Genomic DNA, 20513 nt, shown 5'->3' on the forward strand with positions numbered 1-20513 from the left:
GATGGGCAGATCAAAGGTGATGACCTTTGAACCCAGTGAAGAGCCTTTGGTTGAATGTGGGGATGAAAACAGCTATTTCCATCATGAGGAAGAATGCTCGGGTCCTTCCCTCCTAGCAGGAGCTTTGCAAATCTGGGGCAGTGGTTTTTCCTTATAGCCAGGTGGCCCGATTTCATTTTATTTCTTTTTCAGCTCTTCACACCCTTCAAAATATGAAACTGCCTGCTACCCAGCTCCAGAGGAGGACAGTGAGGTTCAACAAAGTAATACTTACAAATCATCTGGCTATGCCGCCAGCTCCTTGGCCCTCCCCAGGCCCCTCCTGCCCACCTCCCCTACCCAGGTCTCCCTCTGGGGGGACCTCCCAGTTTCAGAAGTCCGTCCTCCTCCTGGGACTTTTCTCTTATGGTTCTAGCTCTGGGTCCCTGGCAGTCTGTCCCAGGTCCTCTGACATCCCAGAGGAGGCTCTTTCATACACTGCCCAGCCCTGTCCACCTGGCCCTCTGCCGGCCAAAGATTCGCCTGACAGGACTGAGCTCTTTTCTCCCCTTAGAGTTTTTCTTCCTTTCTTTGAAAATGTCCAACACAGAAATGGAATTTAGAAGAAATCAATATCCTCAGATGGAGGAGAACTTGCTGCATGTACAGCAAATCAATTTGGCACAAATTTACAGAGCACCTGCTGTGGGTGGGGCCCTCAGCTCTGGAGGGAATCAGGGTTCAATCAGCACCCCCTAGGCCATGGAGATGAACATGGGCAGGAGGGGAGAGGGACACAGGCATCAGTAATTCATATTTAAGCTGAAGAGTGTTGCCAAACCATAAAACCATTTACCCCTCTGAGCTGCCAGTTCCTTGCCTGTGGTATGCTGGCAATAATACCTACCTACGGTGGTTGTACAAAAAACAGGAAATGAATTTTTTTTTAGATGCATGTGAATGGATCTTGCAAGTAGCAACCCACTATCTGGCTGTGTTTCTGGGAAGAGGGTGGATTTGCACTTTGAAAAATGATGTAATATTACGTCTTACTGTTAGTACCAGAGAGATCCAAAATAAGAAATGACTTAAGCAAAATACAAGGTTTTTTCTTTTCAAAGAACTAGACAGAGGTAGGTGGCCTCTATACAGAGGTAGTGCTAGTATAGCAGCTCCATGGGGTCAAGAACCTACAGCATCCTTTGGCCTTGTTGCTTTTCTATATGTTGGTTCAGTCCCAAGATATGGTCCAAAATGGCTGCTCCAGTTCCAGCCATTAAATCCACATTCCAGGCACCAAGAAGGAAGAAAAGGAGAAAAGTATATTTTTTCCCTTTAAAAGAGAGTCCCTGAAGTGACACCTACCTGTTGACTAGATCTTAGTCACATGCTGGGAAATGTAGGCTTCCTTCTGAATGGCCATATTCTTAGCTAACTGTCCCATGGAACAGGGGAGAACACATTTGGGGGCCTACAAGCCTCAGCTGCTTTAGGTAGACTGCCCTCTGACTGCCTGCAGACTTTGTCTTCAGCTCTCTTTTCTTTTTGCTTTAAGGAGACTTCTTTCTGCCCCTCCCATTTCGTGTCTAGATGAATGAACCCACAAGAACTTGGCTGGCTGGCTCTGAATTCCGACTTCCCTGGGAAAGCACAGAACGTTACCTACACTGTTTAGCTGCTCCAGAAAGAGTTCTGCCAGGAGCAGAGGGGTGTATCAGGGAGTTGTCTGAACAACCTCAGTGGCATGACTCCATTGATCTGAGGATTTGCCCTCGGACAGGAGGCGTCCTCTCTCTGAGGCACCAGGCAGGAAGGCCGTCTGAGGAGCCGACGGAGACACAGCCCTCCTCTCCCCAGTGCTGGGGAAGGAGATTCTCTCTCTTGAACCCACATCCACTTTTCCCATGGGACACAGGTGCCCCCATACCTCCCCCTGACCCCCGCTCCCCACAGTCACTGGGCCCATGAAAGAAGAGAAAGCTGGGAGAGGAGCTGGGCAAGTTGTAAAAAGAAGTTGTCTGCAGAATTCCCCCTCTTCCTGCCTTGGGGCACCCAGGCTTCAGGAACATGGGGTGTCCTGTGAGGCTCTTGGTGTTCATCTCCCTGGCCCATTGCTGCCTGACTTCTGACAAAGATCCCCTCACCCATCTCAGGGCCTCGCCGGCCCCATGCCTGCCTTCGTCTGTCTTTCTACAGCCTCATGGAAAAGCCTGTCCTGCCTTCCCTTGTACTGATCCTTGGTCTGGAATGCTGACCCCACCCTGGCCTTTCGGCCCTCCACCGAGTCCCCCTGTGCCCTCTCACCTCAGTTCCCTGCTTCTACCCCACTTGACTGTGACCACCTCTCATCCCATCCCCACCTTGAAATCCCCTTTGCGCCCAAAGCACATTACTAATGGGACCACTTTTGGTCTCGGGTGTAAGTATCCGGCAGCTGTCCTGAGTTTTGCACTTGACTGAGGCCGTTGAGGTAGAGGCGACCTTGCTGTGTTTTTCCCCAACGAGGAGCAGAGTAGTTGCTCAGCAGTGTGTGCTGAAGGAACACTGATGGACTCAGGTTAGCCCACCGCCACACTGCCCACCAAATGAGAAGTGTTTACCCGTGGGAACAGGGTGGTGAGTCCCTAGAACTAGGTGGACTTCAGGGCATATTTAGTGGGTCGGCTGGGCACTCAGCACTGTTTAGGGCATTGTTTGCATGGGACATGCACTCTGAGTTCCATACAGCCTGGCTTCAAATAAGCTCACGGGTACAAGTTGTCTTCGCTGAACTTGGGGACTGTCTGCATTTGCCCATAAGCAGGCCCAGGAGCCCAGTCTAAAGACTGGTCAAGATGGGAAGACCATAAGCATTCCTGAAGCAGGAAGGAGCAGACATGAAATAGGAAGTCCCCCAGCTCCTTGTCCTTTGAAATTATAAAGACCTGAAACCATCTCCCCAGCCCACCCCTCCAGCACAAATGAAACCCTAGCAATTCCACTGTTGCCAGGATCACAGCTGTCTACTTCACTGTGTCCTAAACAGATTTCTCTGAACCTTGAAGGTCAACACTGCAGCACTTCCTGGATAAAAAATAAAAAAGTCATTAGCTCCCATTAGCCAAGGCCCACCTCTGGGCATATGGTGAGGACTGTATCACTCTCCCCTTCCCTTTTAACCTGCATCAATCTTTATGCAATTAACCCCATCTAACTTGACATTTACTTGGTCAGGCGTGTCTACTGAACAACCCCCTGACTCACTGAATCCTTGTTTCTGTTGATCCTTACTCAGGCCTATGTATTCAGCTCTCCTGTTGCTGAAAGGCACCAGTTAAACAGCTTCACGGAGAAAGTTGTATCCAAAACAATTTTTATACCCTCCCATCCCTGTGCTGAAAGAGGTAATTCATGATTGAAAATGACTGATCTGAGGAATTTTCTCTAAAGCTAAAATCTTAGATTTTGCTTAGCTGTTTGATTTAGCATCTCAACATTTTTATTAATGATATTTTTGATGCCTGAGAACATGTTTGGTGTTTTAGTTTTTTACTGTATCTATTTTACATACAGAAAGGAATACATATAAAGTACACAGCTTGATGTATCTCTGCAAACAAGGCAGACTTTTGTAAGTCTGTTTTGTAAGTCTGTACCCCTCTGTTCAGTTCAGTTTGGTCACTCAGTCATGTCTGACTCTTTGTGACCCCATGGACTGCTGCACGCCAGGCTTCCCTGTCCATCATCAACTACCAGAGCTTGCTCAGACTCATGTCCATTGAGTCAGTGATGCCATCCAACCATCTCATCCTCTGTCGTCCCCTTCTCCTGCCTTCAATCTTTCCCAGCATCAGTGTCTTTTCCAATAAGTCAGTTCTTTGCATCAGGTGGCCAAAGTATTGGAGCTTCAGCATTAGTCTTTCCAATAAATATTCAGGGTTGATTTCCTTTAGGATTGACTGGTTTGACCTCTTTCCTGTCCAAGGGACTCTCAAGAGTCTTCTCCAACCCTGCATTTCAAAAGCATCAATTTTTCAGCAATCAGGTTTCCTTATGGTCCAACTCTCACATCCATATATGACTACTGGAAAAACCATAGCTTTGACTATAGGGACCTTTGTTGGTAATGTCATATCTCTGCTTTTTAATATGCTGTCTAGGTTGGTCATAGCTTTTCTTCCAATTTCATGGCTGCAGTCACCACCTGCAGTGATTTTGGAGCCCCCCAAAATAAAGTCTCTCATTTTTTTCATTGTTTCTCCATCTATTTGCCATGAAGTGATGGGACTGGATGCCATGATCTTAGTTTTTGAATGTTGTTTCAAGCCAGCTTTTTTAGTCTTCTCTTTCATTTTCATCAAGAGGCTCTTTAGTTCCTCTTAGTTTTCTGCCTTAAGGGTGGTGTCATCTGCATATCTGAGGTTATTGATATTTCTGCCTGCAATCTTGATTTCAACTTGTGCTTCATCCAGTCTGGCATTTCGTATGATGTAGTCTGCATATAAGCTAAACAAGCAAAGTGACAATACACAGTCTTGAGGTACTCCTCTCCCAATTGGGAACCATCTGTTGTCCCATGTTCAGTTCTAACTGTTCCTTCCTGACCTGCATACAGATTTCTCAGGAGGCAGGTCAGGTGGTCTGGTATTCCCATCTCTTGAAGAATTTCCCACAGTTTATTGTGAGCCATCCAGTCAAAGGCTTTAGTGTAATCAATAAAGCTGAAGCAGATATTTTTCTGGAATTCTCTTGCTTTTTTTATGATCCAACAGATGTTGGCAATTTGATCTCTGGTTTCTCTGCCTTTTCTAAACCCAGCTTGAACATCTGGAAGTTCTCAGTTCACATACTGTTGAAGCCTAGCTTGGAGAATTCTGAGTATTACTTTACTAGCGTGTGAGATGAGTGCAATTGTGCAGTAGTTTGAACATTCTTTGGCATTGCCTTTCTTTGGGACTGGAGTGAAAACTGATCTTTTTCAGTCCTGTGGCCACTGCTAAGTTTTCCAAATTTGCTGGCATATTGAGTGCATCACTTTCACAGCATCATCTTTTAGGACTTGAAATAGCTCAGCTGGAATTCCATCACCTCCACTAGCTTTGTTTGTGTGATGCTTCCTAAGGCCCACTTGACTTTGCACTCCAGGATATCTGGCTCTAGGTGACTGATCACACCATTGTGGTTATCTGGGTCATGATCTTTTTTGTATAGTTCTCTGTATTCTTGCCACCTCTTCTTAGTATTTTCTGCTTCTGTTAGGTATATACCATTTCTGTCCATTATTGAGCCCATCTTTGCATGAAATATCATCTTTTACATCCTGATTTATTCAAATAAGATCTCATCAGGAGGTGAAGCCCCAACCGGGGGCTCAGAACAGATCCTGTGTTAGAATCACTAGGCCTCACAACAAGCTGGAAGGTAGGTTTAACTTTGTCCCTTGTGCAGAAAATACAGGCTCTGAGAGTCTGGCCTCCAGGCTGGTCAGAGGGTGGGGGCTCAGATCAGCTCCTGGCACTGTCTGCCCTCTTCCTACTGCCCTGCCCATCTTCCTGTCTAGCTCATCATACTGCATGACCTGCTTTCTGACCTTCTTGGAACTGATGTGCCCAAAGTGTGGTCCCCAAACAGTAGATGAGTGGACAGATGGATGGATGGGCAGGGATGGAGGTGGCAAAGACAGCAAGTCTATATTTTCCTTCCCCAGCAGGTGTCCTTGGAGGACCTTATGTTGTCCAGCCAGGGACCCTGTAAACTTTTCTTGACATCAGGCGGCAGACACTGTCCACTTCCCTGCCGAGAACTCCCTCAGTCAACAGGGGGACCAGAGCCCATGTATATCAATTCTCAGGTAACAAACAGCTCTCATAGCACTCACCAGGCCTCTGCTACATCTCCACCATCTGCATCAGGCTGGTCCATTACTGGACATTAAATAAAGGCTTGGGAATACGCTGACCAGTGAGAAGGATGCAGTCACAGAGCTGGAGTGGAGTCCTGGAGGCCCTGCCAGATCAAGAATCATCCTTTAGCAGACAGGTGGGGGGCTGGGGGCATTGGATGAGATGCTGGGCATCTGGGGGTGGGGGCTCTCTGTGGCTCAGGCAGCAACTGTAGGGAAGTATTTCAATGCTTTAATAGCTTGTCTGGACACACCAGTGCATCCTGAGTGACCATCAGCCCTGTTTGGAGACCTCAGGAAGAAAAGCTCTATTCTTTGTTCCCAGAGAATTTGTGACAGAGCTAAGGAGACAGGGAAAGGGTCACAGCTGGAGAGAATCAGTGCATCGGTTCCACCTGGTCCATCCACGTGCCTGTCCGCCCTCGTTTATCACAGGCTTGCTATCTTCCAGGCACTGGAAAATGAACACAAGATTGTCCCTGCCCACAGAAGTGCACCATTTACAGGAAGAGTGAAGCAGCTTAACCAATAACCTCAGTGTAATCTCATTTGGGTTGATAATCTTGAGCTCTAGGTCACTTTAGAATATCTTCATGGAAATTACCAAGCTTAGAGCCTTACAGAAACACTTTTACTAACGCCCTGTGTTCCAGATGAGGAGCCTGGGATTCACAGAAGAGAAGTTATACTCTGCAGGGTAGAAGACAGGTGGAACCACACCTCCCTGCCCCCCCACAACACTGTCCCCTCGGTGCTCCCCAGGTACCACATTTTGGCTCCAGTCCTGGAAGGAGTAACTTCAAGAAGGGGTGGAGAAGCTGCTGAGGTGCTCACAGCTTGACAAAGGGACAGATCACAAAACTAAAAAGCCAACAACAGCAAGAAGGCAAAGGCAAGACCGTTGGGGCCACCTGTATAGGGGCACTTGTCCCGCCCTCCCCAGTGGGCCTGAGATAGTCCCTAAGCTTGCATATTTTGCTTTTGAAAAACTGAAGTACAGTTGATTTACAATATTGTGTTAACAGTGTACAGCAAAGTGATTCAGTTATATATATTTTTTTTTTCCGGGTTATTTTCTATTACAGGCTATTATAAGATATTGAATGTAGTTCCCTGTGTTATACAGTAAATTCTTGTTGTTTGGGCTTCCCTGGTGGCTCAGATAGTAAAGAACCCAACTGCCAAGCAGGAGATATGGGTTTGATCCCTGGGTTGAGAAGATCCCCTGGAGAAGGAAACGGCAAACTACTTCAGTATTCTTACCTGGAAAATCCCAAGGACAGAGGAGCTTGGAAGGCTATATAGTCCATGGGGTCACAAAAGAATCAGACATGATTTAGTGACTAAACAACAAGCTTGTATCTGTTAATGCCATACTCCTAATTTATTACTGCCTCCCTTACCCCTTTGGTAATCATAAGTTTGTTTTCTGTTTATGAGTCTGTGGTTTTTTTTTTTTGGTATATATATTCATTTGTATTATTTTTTTAGATTACACATATAAGTAAACTCGTAGTAATTGTCTTTGTCTTACTTCACTGTTTGCTCCATTTATTTGCTTAAGAATATTAGCTGAGTACTTGTTTTTAGGAAGCTTTACATTTAAATTATAAAAAACATATTTTAAGTGGTATTTAGTCTTGGAGTTTTTTTTTAAGTTTACCCTTGGAGTGGTCTTTAGTCATTCACCACAGTCACCTCTGTGGAACCCCATTTCCTGGTAGGGTCTGCTAGGGGATTCTCCAGGAACTCTGCAGTGCTCTCTGATGCAAATCACATAGGGAACATAACAGTCAGATCTAAAGACCCAGTTATGGTACAGACCCCTCACTGATTCACCAAAGTGCACAGAATCGCCTTCGCTTACTCTGACCTGGGCACTGTTGTGAAGGAAAATGTATTTTGGATGCAAATACTCTGTGATGACTCCATGCTCCTGTGACATAAGCTGCTCAAGGCTTTTGAAACCAGAGATTCAGGAAGCAGTGGCCAGGGTCACCAAAGAGGTGGGGGCCCCTTCCCATCCTGAGAGATGCTCCACTTGCCAAGGGAACCTGGGGTGCTGGCAACCCCAAGCCTGCCTCTTTCTGCCACACTTGTGACACAGGGAAATTCCAGGCTTCTCCAGAGACCATCTCAACGGCTTGGAATCCTGCCCTTTGACCTGTCTGGGCTGGCGCAGGCCTGGGAGGAAAAGAAAATAAATATAAATCTGTCTGATCACAGACAGAACATTTATCTTTCAACAGGAAGCTTCCTGAGGAAGAACAGTGGAGGGGTTTGGAACGAGAGCACTGTGTGAGTCTGGCCTGTCCTTGTCTCTGCTTGTCCGGCTTAGTGCCTGGCATGCCCCACAGAGCCTCACTGGGAGTGGCATCATGGCTGTGCTGAGCGCTAGCACTGTGTGGGAACCCCAGAGCCCCACCCTTCCCACCCAGGTCCCTCCATGGTCCACCTCCCTCATAACCAGTGAGGGCAGCTGATGGGACCAGCATGGCTCCCTAAGCAGAGGAGGAAACAGGTCTTCACCACTGAAGCCAGCGAGCCAGCCTCCCTCCAGGAATCTGGTCTTCCTTGGGGCTGTAGTGTGAGTGCCCGGGTAAGGGCAGGGTTGGGGAGCCAAACTCACGTGTTCCCGGTAGGGTGTCAGCTGACCTTTCAGGATCCTGAAAGAGAGAGGATGCTTGCATCCTCTGGGTTTGGCCTCGGGAATCACTTGTCTGGGACCCCTGTCACTTCCCTTTTACATCTCTACATCTCTGTCCTTGTCTGGCTCTGGCCAGAAAACTTCTGTGGGCTTTAGATACTAAAGGACTGTAGAGGTCCCAGAAATCCTTTCCTGAAGCTCAGGGAAACCCAGTGACCTGTGATCAAAAGCCCATTTGCTAATAATCAGCTGGTGAAAAGTCATGGTCTCTCTCAAGCTCCACTCAGTAGATGATGTCTACTTGGAAGTCCTAAGGGTACCTTAAAATGACCACATAGAAACTTCTGCCCCTCTTCTTGTTCCACTTCACCCTCTCCTTCCTTCTGCTGAAGTTCCTTCTGCTGAGTTCCATCTGAGAACTCAAAGCCATTCCTCATCCCCCAATCCTCTCAACATCTTAAATCCAGGTGATTATCTGATGTACTCAAGATGTCCTCTGTGGTAAAACCCATTCATTCACTCACTGATTCATTCTAGACGCTTCTAAAGTGCTGGGCTCTCTGCTGGAGCTAGAGTTGCAGAGGTAAGGAGGAGTCAGGTGAGGCCTGCAGGGACAACTACCGCCTACACCAGGGCCAGGAAGAGCATGTGTGCTAGGCTGGAGGGCAGCCCTCAGGGGGCTCCATGCTCACTGCACGTACATTCAGCGAAAATCTGGATCGTTTCCAAGAGGAAACACAGGCCACAGAACAACGGTCAGTGTAAAGAACAGAGATACAGAAGGTGGGAAAAGTAATAAGATGGGCTCTGTCAGCATCACTTATTTTGAGAAAATGTTCTTTCACTCAGGAATCTTGATGGAGAACTTAAGTGGGTCCAGCAGGAAGGACAGAGAATAGCAGCCCCGTGGAGCTCCCATATGGGAGCAGACCAGCCCCTGAGATGGCACACATCTCAGCATGACTAATCCTCAGCACAACCCTGTGTGGTGAGTATTCTGCACATCCCCATTTACAGATGAAGAAACAGGTCAGGGGAATTTTGTGGGTGACTCAACAGTAACAAGAGTTAGAGCTGGGATTTAAACACAGATCTGTCTGACCACAGTGTTTCTGTTAATTATGGCATAGAAAGGATTCCCATTTCCACCAGCTTCTTTTGAATCAAGGCAGACCAGGCGTTCACACATGGGCTAAGCTAGCCTTTCAGTGCAGTGGCATACATTTAGCACCTGCAAACAAGATTTGCTGTTATGTGTTCGCTGGTATTCTGGGAACTGACTGTTGACAGTTACCAGCCAGGTTTTATCTCAGGTTATGTATTGAAATTCAGTTCGTATTTACCTTGCCCACAGAATGGCTCTGGAAATGGAACGGATTGGAAGTCAGGTGACGGAAGTTGTAATCCTGGACTTGTAGGGGATTAGTAGTATAACCTTGGAGAAGTCACTTTCTCTAGTTTCAATTTCCCTATATGAAAACAAAAAGAACACAATTCTACTTTTAGGATTGGAGAGATGTACAGGTGCATCAAAAAGTCTAAGGATGTTCAGAGCAACGCTGCATGTTGTGAAAACCTGAAGACCGCCACGTGGCAGCCGGCCTCCAAGTTGGCCCTTCTTGACCCCACCTCCTGCTCTCGCCCCAGCTGCAGTCCTCTCCCACTGCATCAGAGTTGTTATGTATGACCGACAGCCAACAGCACATGGCGGTGTGATGGCATGCCAGCCATTCCTGAACTTGGGCTATGCACAGGCAGCAGCTTCCATCCTGGGTTCTCTCCCTCTTTTTCATCACTAAGGAAGCTGCCTTGTTGTGAACAGCCTTACAGAAAGCCCCATGCAGAGAAGAGCTGAATCTTCCTGCCATTTAAGTGATGGCTTACACCTTATATACCAATCTTTTGCCCCTGGCCAAGTCTTCAGGTGACTGAAGCCCTGGCCCACAGCTCAACTGCAACCTCATGAGAGACTCTGATCCAGAACCAGCAGGATAAGTTGCTCCCAGATTCCTGGCCTCAAACTGAGGAGATGATAAACATATGTTATTTTAAAGTGCTAAATTGGGGGACTTCCCTGGTGGTCCAGTGGTTAAGAATTTGCCTTGCAATGCAGGGGACATGGGTTCAATTCCTGATTAAGGAACAAAGATCCCACGTGCCATGGGACAACTAAGCCTGTGAGCCAAAACTGCTGAGCCTGGGTGCCTCAACCAGAGAGCACGCATGGTGCAAACTACAGACCCCATGCTCTCTGGAGTCTGCGCACCACCACTGGAGACAACCTCTGTGTCACAACTAAGACCCGACACAGACAAAAGAAACATGCTGAATTGGGGAGTCATTTGTTACACAGCAATAGATAACTAATACACCCCAGACTACAGAATTTTATGCAGCAGTTAAAAAATTGAGTAGATCTCTGTGTGCTGATATGGAAAGATTTCTGATATGTTGTTTTGAGAAAATAATAACCTCAGAAAAATACACAGAGCTATATCCCTTTTACATAAAACACCATCACCACCTGCTATATTTTTCTGCATTTACACATGCACGTGTGCTGTGCTAATCGTTCAGTAGTGTTCAGCCCTGGAACCCCATGGACTGTAGCCCGCCAGGCTCCTCAGTCCATGGGATTTCCCAGGCAAGAATACTGGAGGGGGTAGCCATTCTCTTCTCCAGGGGATCTTCTCAACCCAGGGATCGAACCCAGGTCTCCTGCATTGCAGGCAGATTCTTTACTGTTTGAGCCAACAGGGAAGCCCACATATGCATGTACATATGTAATACATAAGACAGAATAATATATGAACAAATTAACATCAGTAAGAGGATCAGAGAAAGATGCAAAAGAAAACTTGCTTTTTAAAAATTCAATATACTGCAATTTCATGTTAGACTTTCACCCTAATAATGTGTTCATATATTACTCATATACAAAAAATTCTTTTTTAAACAGAGTGGTTGCACTCTATGATGAATGAGGTCTCTTTCAACTCTGGTGTTTTATAGTTCTATTAAAATAATCACTGAATGCAAATTAAAGGAATGAGATATTATTTATTACCTGTTCACTGGCAAGCATTACGAAGATTGATAAATTAAGTATTGGCCAAGATGTTGGGAAAACTGGTCCTCTCATGCACTGCTTCTGGGAAAATAAACTGAGAATCAGTTTGAAAGGCTGGTTAGGATAAGAATAAGATATCAACTAAAACAAAATCATGAAGACTCCACACCCTTTGAGGTCAAGCACTTTTAAATACTCATTAATTTACATAGAAACATGCTGGAAACTGGGATGTCCCCGGTGGCTCAGTGGTAAACAATCCACCTGCCAGGCAGGAGACACAGGACATAAGCATTTGATCCCTGGACCAGGAAGATCCTAGGAGAAGGGCGTAACAACCCACTCCAGTATTTTTGCCTGGAGAATCCCATAGACAGAGGAGCCTGGCAGGCTATAGCCCATGGGGTCACAAAGAACTGGACACAGCTGAAGTGACTTAGCACACATGCAGGCTGGAAATGAAGCATGCAGATGATGCCACTCTAATGGCAGAAAGCGACGAGGAACTAAAGAGCCTCTTGATGAGGGTCAAAAAGGAGAGTGAAAAAGCTTGCTCAAAACTCAACATTCAAATAACTAAGATCATGGCATCCGGGTCCATCACTTCATGGCAAATAGATGGAGAAACAATGGAAACAGTGAGAGATTTTTATTTTCTTAGGCTCCAAAATCACTGTGGATGGAGACTGCAGTCATGAAATTAAAAGATGCTTGCTCCTTAGAAGGAAAGCCATGACAAACCTAGACAGCATATTAAAAAGCAGAGACACCACTTTTCTGACAAATGTCCATATAGTCAAAGCTATGGTTTCTCCAGTAGCCGTGTACAGATGTGAGAGTTGGACCATAAAGGCTGAGCAATGAAGAATTAATGCTTTTGAAATGTGGTGCTACAGAAGATGCTTGAGAGTCCCTTAGATTGCAAGGAGATCAAACCAGTCAACTCTACAAGAAATCAACCCTGAATATTCATTGGAAGGACTGATGCTGAAGCTGAAGCTCCAATACTCTGGCCACCTGATGCAAAGAGCTGACTCATTGGAAAGGACACTGATGCTGGGAAAGATTGAGGGCAGGAGGAGAAGAGGGCAACAGAGGATGAGATGGTTAAATAGCATCACTGACTCAATGGAATATAGTTTGAGCAAACTCTGGGAGACAGTGAAGGACAGAGTAGCCTGGCATGCTGCAGTCCATGGGGTTGCAAAGAGTCAGACACAACTTAGTGACTGAACAATAAATGCAGATGGTAGTATACTTACTGATATAAATGCTGTACTGTAAGAAGCATTCTGTGACATACCTAAGGATGCAGATGGCAGCAGGCCTTGCAAGAGCAAACACTAAGATATAAATTAAATGTCTATAAACAAATGTCAGTGTATTTTATACTATGAAACTATTAAAATGAATGAGCTACACTTACATGTCATAACATGGATAAATCTCTAAGACATATAAAGTGAAAAAAAACATACTGCAGAATGTTACACATAATATCATTTAAAATTATAAGCACATAATACCATCTTTTTGTTGTACTTTTATGAAAAATCATAGAAAGAAGTCTATAATGGTGCAAACCAAAGTCATAAGGGTGTCTGTGTCTTTGGAGAAGGGGAAGAGACTATAGCTGAGGGATAATTAAGAGAGGCTTAACCTTTGTCTGCAATGTTCTGATGTGATTAAATAGTTATGAAGCACTTGTAAGTACTATGTAAGAAATGTATTTAAATATTCATGTGTCATTAAAAATTGAGTTATAAATATTTACTTACTCATACTAAGAAGAGCTTTGGCTGGATGAATAGGAATTTTGATACTTTAAAAACTATTTATTTGTTTATGGCTGTGCTGGGTCTTTGCTGATTTTCTACAGTTATGGGGAGCTGGGGCTACTCTCTAGTTACGATGCATGGGTTTCTATTGTGGGGGCTTCTCGTTGTGGAGCATGGGCTGTAGGGTATATGGGCTTCAGTAGTTGTGGCACATGGGCTCAGAAGTTACGGCTCCCAGGCTCTAGAGCACAGGCTGAGTAGCTGTGGTGTACAGGCTTAGCTGCTCCATGACATGTGGGATCTTCCTGGATCAGGGATCAAACCTGCGTCTCCTGCATTGGCAGGTGGACCTTTACCACTGAGCCACCAGGGGAGTCAGAATTCTGATGCTTTAAGAGCAGTACATGTCAACACAGGCTGGATGCACATCAGAATTACCTGGAGTTAAAGAAAAATGATGCCAGTCCTGGCTGCCCCCAACAACTCTTGGTGTAACTGGTGAGTAGCTCCAGCCTTGGTGCTTCTCAAAGGCTTCCTAAGTTGTTCTAGTGGATAGTCAGGGCCGAGAACCCCTGATTTAGAGCAGCAAGCTCTGAAGAATTGTTATAGAAAGTAAGACATTGAGGAAAAATTATGATGTGGTCTCCCTAGTTGGATGCTAGAATAAAAGAGGACATTAATAAAGTCCACATGAATATGATTTAGTCAACAGTGTGTACCAACATTAACATCTCAGTTTTGATAAATGTACCCCAGTTACATAAGACATGAACAAAAGGGAAATTCTCTGTACTGTCTCTACAGCTCTTCTGTGAATCTAAAATCCTTGCAAAATAATAAAGCACTACATATCTTGGATAATTATTCTGGTGATATTTTAATTCTTGCTCAATTAAAAAAAAACAACCTTTCAGAGGTCAAGATCAAATGGTGGAGTAGGATGTGGAGCTTGCCTTCCTGCACAAACACATCAAAAATACATCTACACTGGGACAGTTCTCACAGAAAACCACCGAAAGCTGATGTAAGATCTCTTATAAAACCAAAACCTCAAGAAAGCTCCCCACATAACCAGGTAGAATGAAAACAACAGAATTGAGAAGGAACCTATGAGGAAGTTGTGAAAGAGGATAGGGCCTCTTGCCCTGGGAATCCCCTTCACTGGCTGGGAAGTCTGCCAAGGCAGACAGGGTGCTGGAAGGGCCTGGAGTTTGTTTGAGAGGAGGGTATGGATGCGGGCTTGCTAGCAATCAGGGCAGAGAGAGACTGGCACTGATGGCTACCATGTCAGCACACCTGCCAGCCCAGAACGCATGCCTGCTAGTACATGCAGTGGTACTGAAACTCAGGCTTCAGAGTACGGACGCTGGGAGAAGACTCAGTTCGGCGGTACAGAGAAAGCCTGAAGGGCCTAGAGTGTGGTCCAGGCCACCAGTGTTACCACATGCAGGATGGTGCAAGTCTACTACAGAAGCTCTGTTATCAGTGCATGCAAGATGGGACTTGGGTCTGCCATAAGACACTCACTGTCACCGTGCTCACAGCGGGGGTGCAGCTCCAGCCACAGCAGGCTTTGTTAGGGTTCACATGGGAATTGGGACATTGGAGCTGAGTTTGGGGATATGTCCAGGAGCAATGGACTTTGTTGACCCACACTAGGGTGGTGGGAGGTGTGACAGAGTCTCATGTCCCCAGCAGAGGAATATACAAACAACTCCTTTCCCAATGGGAGGGCTCTAGTCTACATGTGCAGGCTTCTATTCCAACAACGGGGGACCAAACCCTGCCCCTGACAGGGCTATGACAGCTACAGAGCAAATAGGATTTGTCCAACAACCAGTGCAGGCTCTAATCACAACACAAAATACACCCCTACCAAGGGGACAATGGCCAGACAAAGCTGGCATCCATATCAGAAACAGTCCTCGCATCAAAAATTCTGAACCCACACAGTCTGCACAAGGACATTCCTACATACAAACAGCCTTCAAGACCCAGTAGATAATTTTTTCTCCTAAATACTTAAGTAAAAGTATTACTTAAGTAATACTTCAGTAAAAGTCAGGGAAACTTAAGTAAAATGAAAACACAGAGGAACTAGTACTGAATAAAAGAGCAAGAGAAATCTGAAAGAACAATGAAAGAGACCTCCCCACTCTACCAGACCACAGCTTCAAAAAGCAGGCAATGAAAATGCTAAAGGAATTTAAAAGGATTATTAATAGAAATGCAGATCCTGTAACAAGCTACTAGAAACTATAAAGAGGAATCAATCAAAATTAGACAAAATGGTTGCTAAGATAGAAATCAATCTAGGAGCAATGAATAGCAGACTAATACAGAAGAAGAAATAAATGATCTGGAAGATAGAATAATGGAAATAACCCAATCAGTACAGCAGTCAGAAAGACAAACGAAAAAAAATGAAAGCAATATGAGATTTATGGATAATGTAAAGCATGACACACTATGTATTATGGGGGTTCCAGAAGGAAAAACGGAGAAGGCAACAGCAACCCACTCCAGTACTCTTGCCTGGAAAATCCAATGGGCGGAGGAGCCTGGTGGGCTGCAGTCTATGGGGTTGCGAAGAGTCAGACACTACTGAGAGACTTTCCCTTTCATGCATTGGAGAAGGAAATGACAACCCACTCCAGTGTTCTTGCCTGGAGAATCCCAGGGATGGGGGAGCCTGGTGGGCTGCCGTCTACGGGGTCGCACAGAGTCAGACACGACTGAAGCGACTTAGTAGTAGTAGAAGAAGGAAAAAAGAAAAGGGGGTCAAAAATGTATTTGAAGAAACTATAGCTAAAACTTTCCAAATCTAAAGAAGGTAAAAGATATTTGGGTACAGGAAACACAGAGGGTCCCAAATAAAATGAACCCAAACAGACCCACACCCAAATATATAATTAAATTGGAAAAATTAAAGAAAAAGAGAGGACTCTAAAGGCAGCAAGAGAAAAATCAAAGAGTCATTTATAAGGGAACCCCCATAAGGCTATCAGCTAATTTCTGTACAGAAACTTTGCCAACCGGAAGAGAGTGGCATGATATATTTAAAGTCCTGAAAGGGAAGACTCTGCAACCTAGGTTACTCTACCTGGAAAGATTATCATTTATAGCAGGAGAAATGAATAAAAACACAGTACTGCACCAAGGCTAAACCTACTGTAAAAGAAATATTGAAAGACCTTTTCTAGGTAGAAAAGAGCAATAATCTATAGGAAAGGGACACATGTAATAGGAAAGGCAAATATATGAAAGGATTGAAGACAACTTAAGCCAGTACATAGATTAAAAAACCATTCAATTTTTTGGAAAATGATTATAATAATACAATAATAGCAAAAGGACAAACATAAAGATGTAAAATAGGATATAAAAATCTCAGAATGTGGGGAGGACAGTAAAACAATGTAGATCTCTTAGAATGTGTTTGAACTTGTATGACTATCAGTTTTATAGCAAGTAGATATAAGCTATGGGTTAACACTCTTGAAAATCAGGCTAACCACAAAATCAAAAAAATATAATAGATTCACAAAAACCGAAAAGAAAGGAACTTAAGCATACGACAAAAGAAAACTATAAAACCACAAAAGGAAAATCAAAAAGAAAGAAACAAAGAACTACAAAATCAACTGGAAAACAAGGTTTAAAATGGCAATAAATACCTACCTGTCAATATTTACTTTAAATATCAATGGACTAAATGTCCCAATCAAAAGACACAGAGTGGCAGATTGGATTAAAAAAATAACCAAGAACCTATAATATGGTGCCTACAAGATACCCACTTTAGGTTGAAAGACTGCAAGCGAAGGGATGGAAACTGATGTTGCATGCAAATGGAAATGACATGAAAGTGGGGGTAGGCAATACTCATATCAGACAAAAGTCTTTGAAAAAAGTAAAGAAATACAAAGAAGGACACTATATAACGATAAAGAAATCATTACAAGAAGAGGACATTACACTTGTTAATATATATGCATTCAATATAGGAATACCTAAACATATAGAAAAAGTTCTAACAGACATAAAGGGAAAAGTTGACAGGAATACAACAATAGAAGGAGACTTCAACACCCCCTGACACCAAAGGACAGATCTTTCAGACAGAAAATCAATAAGTATGAGATCCTAAATGATAACAATAGAACAGCTGGACACAATTGATATCTATAGGACAATACATTAAAAAAAAACACAGAATATATATTCTTTTCAAGCATGTATGGAACTTTCTTTAGGATAGACCACATACTCAAGACTCAAAAACAAGCCTCAACAAATTTAAGGGAACAGAATTGTTTCAAGCCTCTTTTCTGACCACACTGGTATGAAACTATAAATAACCACAGAAAGAAAAATGGGAGGAAAAACACATGGAGACTAAGCAACATGCTTCTAAAAAAAAAAATGGATCAATGAAGAAATCAAAGAGTAAATTAAAAAATATCTAGAGACAAATGAAAACAGAAAGATGATCCAAAATGTATCGAATGCAACACAAGCTGTTCTAAGAGGGTAGTTTATAGTGATACAAGCTTACCTCAGGAAACAAGAAAAATCTCAATCTAATCTTACACCTGAAGGAACTAGATAAAGAAGAACAAGCAAAACCCAAAGTTAGTAGAAGGAAAGAAATCATAAAGATCAGAACCCCAGTACTCCTACTGGGAGGGGCCTTGGAGGGGCCATACTCGGCTCTTCAGGATCGCAGACTTCTGGCAATGAAAAGATGTTAAACAAAGTTCATATTCTCCAGAGAATTTGTCCCTCAGGGTTCACAGGATACATTTCTCAGGAGTAAGAACTGTCCATGAAGCTTGCAAGCTATTCCAGAATGTTACCGTAGAAGAGGATAAGTCCTTTCCATGGAAAGAGAAAACCCCAGAGCCTTCCAGCTTGGGGAATCTGAGTGCTCTTGGTCTGATGTGCCCTTTGCAGTGGTTGGGGAACAAAGGCCAGAGAGATGGGGGAAGAAGGGCCACACCTGCTGGGAGTGAGTGGAGGGCAGCGTTGGCCTTCAGATCCAGTTTCCTGATCTGCAAATCCAGGACTCTTCCTGTTGCTTCACCTTTGTCCCCGTACTTGGTGAGCAGATGTCTGTGTAAAGGGAATTTGTCTCTGAGTTAAGGAGAGCCCAGAACTTAAATTATGGTTCCTTGTACCTCCCTCTCGGAGAAGGCGATGGCACCCCACTCCAGTACTCTTGCCTGGAAAATCCCATGGACAGAGGAGCCCGGTAGGCCGCAGTCCGTGGGGTCGCTCAGAGTCGGACAGGACTGAGCGACTTCACTTTCACTTTCCACCTTCATGCATTGCAGAAGGAAATGGCAACCCACTCCAGTGTTCTTGCCTGGAGAATCCCAGGGATGGGGGAGCCTGGTGGTCTGCCGTCTATGGGGTTGCACAGAGTCGGACACGACTGAAGCGACTTAGCAGCAGCAGCAGCTGCTGTTTTTGCTGAGGCAAATTTCTCATTACTTATAAGAGAGGGGCTCCGTGAGATGGTGTCAATATGCCAAATGCTAACACTTCACAGAATGTTCATCACTGGATTTATAAATTCTGGACCTACTTGCACCCGAGTCCTGGGTTTGTCTCTGCTGGCGCTCTTGGCTGATAAGGGTTTTGCTCTAGTTCTTCTGGAGACCTGAGGTCTCTCAGCTGATGCAGGTTTTCAGCTGAGATGCCTGGGCCATGTTGCTGTGATATTTCCCCAGAAGATGTGTTATGCCTTCCCCTGGCTTGACAGAACACTGAAGGGCCTTAGGACCAGTCTGCCCAACCCGGAACATCTTATTTAGGCTTGGTCTGGGTAAAAATGGCCTTGGGGAGAGACAATTGCTTCTAAAACCATTGTCAGTAAAGTGTCTCTGATTTATCTTGCTTGAGGAGAGAAACAAGTGATCCTGACCTGTGGCTTTGATTGGGATGCTGTGGGGAGATGGGAACGTGGTTCTCAGGCCGGCTGTGCAGTAGAATCACCTGGTGCCCCTCCAACCCCATTGGGATCTGACTGATTTGAGAGCCCCGACATGGTTATTTGTAAAAGTGCCACAGATGGCTTTAATAAGCAGCTAGGATTGGGGATTCCTGAGCAGGAGGGAAAGCGAGAAAGAACATTGAGGTCAGTGGATGGGATTGGTTATGTTTGCCAAGTCAAGAAGTTTTCTAGGGAAGAGTGTGACTTGTCCATGGTTTTGTATATGGTTGGCAAGTTAAAGACAAGTTTCAGTTGAGCAAAGATCCAGGGACCACATAGTCTGTGCTTGTGTGGAAGGAAACAGGGATGGAAGCCACTCACCCAGTTGTCACGGGGAGCAGGACAGGAGAAGGGCCAATTCCCAATCCACGGCTCCTGTGACAGAAGATGGGTGAGGCAGGACCCAGCTCCCACCGCAGGCTCCTCCCACCACATCCTCCTATATATGGCTGTAAACCAAGTGTGGAGTGACTGTCTCCTTTGGACAGCCTCTCCTTTGAAAAGTAGGGTAGTACACTAGTTGATCACATAAACCCAAAGCACCAATGCTTCCCAGCTGTGTGACCCAGGGCACATTATATAACTTCTCTGTGCTTCAATTTCCTCATCTGTAAAGTAAGGACAACGAGAGCACCCACTCCACAGGATTGGAGGGTTAAATGAGTCAGTGTGTACATACGAAGTGCTTAGCACAGGGCCTGGCCCCTCAAACAGATTAATTGAACGTTAGCTTTCGCTGTGAGGCCTGCAGGATCAGCACTCCTGGTTGGAAAGGAGGGAAATCTCTCTGAAAAACGATCTGTTTTGTGGTGCATAAGCAGTCTTTATGCCAGAGCAGTACACCTACCACCTCTATGGCCTCTTTCCTGTATCCCCAACCCCCTGATCTCAGATGTGCCTGTGTAACTGAGCAGGAACCTATGGGGCCTTTCTAGGACAGAGCCCCTTGCCCCATGTCCTCCACCTGATTCTTGTTTGTAGGAAAACTTTAGCCTCCTAGGCCTTCTCTGAGTTCCAAAGAACAAATTTAACCAGGGAAATGAGACAATGAAGAAGCAAAGGAAAACAGCCAAGCAAGACAAAATAATAATAGTTTAGCCTTCAAACAAAGTCAAAGACATTTAGTTTCTCCTCAAGGGCTATAGATAATATCCTGAGCC

At 44.8% G+C, this 20513-nt stretch overlaps 1 long non-coding RNA gene across 11 annotated transcripts; it reads right to left on the reverse strand.

Annotated features, from left to right (window-relative positions):
• Positions 1 to 7399: 7399 nt before the first annotated feature.
• LOC129643701 (uncharacterized) lies at positions 7400 to 19428 on the reverse strand. Of its 11 annotated transcripts, none has more exons than XR_008710442.1 (5): positions 19285 to 19428; positions 18358 to 18470; positions 11575 to 11658; positions 9851 to 9976; positions 7400 to 8044 (listed from the first exon to the last, which is right to left on the reverse strand). It is a non-coding gene; the product is annotated as an uncharacterized LOC129643701 (long non-coding RNA). The 11 variants fall into 11 exon arrangements; XR_008710436.1 differs by lacking the exon at positions 19285 to 19428 and adding an exon at positions 13794 to 14013 and having other exon boundaries at positions 11575 to 11655; positions 17914 to 19278; XR_008710433.1 differs by lacking the exon at positions 19285 to 19428 and adding an exon at positions 13794 to 14013 and having other exon boundaries at positions 17914 to 19278.
• Positions 19429 to 20513: the final 1085 nt, after the last annotated feature.

This window comes from Bubalus kerabau, chromosome 2 (assembly GCF_029407905.1).
Source record: "Bubalus kerabau isolate K-KA32 ecotype Philippines breed swamp buffalo chromosome 2, PCC_UOA_SB_1v2, whole genome shotgun sequence".
Taxonomy (NCBI): domain Eukaryota; kingdom Metazoa; phylum Chordata; class Mammalia; order Artiodactyla; family Bovidae; genus Bubalus; species Bubalus kerabau.